Here is a 398-nt window from a genome sequence, read left to right on the forward strand (position 1 = left end):
CCAGATCTCATGTGCCTCGCAATACGATGCAATAGGAAATACACACCATCTATGAAATGTTCTTGCACCAAAAAAGTTGACCCTAAGTATAACCAAACTTCTAGATCTGATTACCAAGTGGGAAGAAATATGGAGGACAAACAGATTAAAAGATGCCAAGGCAGTATAATCAGCCAAGCTAAAGATGTGGAAAATCCACAAATTACCAAGTTTCTTCAATAAATAACTGGAATGAAAGAACTGGAGTAGAGGGAGAACTGATGTACGTTAAAAGTTTGGGTTTTTTGTTTTTTGTTTTTTGTTTTTTTGATTGACTGATAGGAGACCCAAGGCACTCATTTTTTTTTTTTAATTGGGGAATTGGGGAAGGGGAACAGCCAAGTCGTTGTCCTTCAATC

The sequence above is a fragment of the Hipposideros armiger genome, unplaced genomic scaffold (genome assembly GCF_001890085.2).
Source record: "Hipposideros armiger isolate ML-2016 unplaced genomic scaffold, ASM189008v1 scaffold_73, whole genome shotgun sequence".
NCBI lineage: Eukaryota > Metazoa > Chordata > Mammalia > Chiroptera > Hipposideridae > Hipposideros > Hipposideros armiger.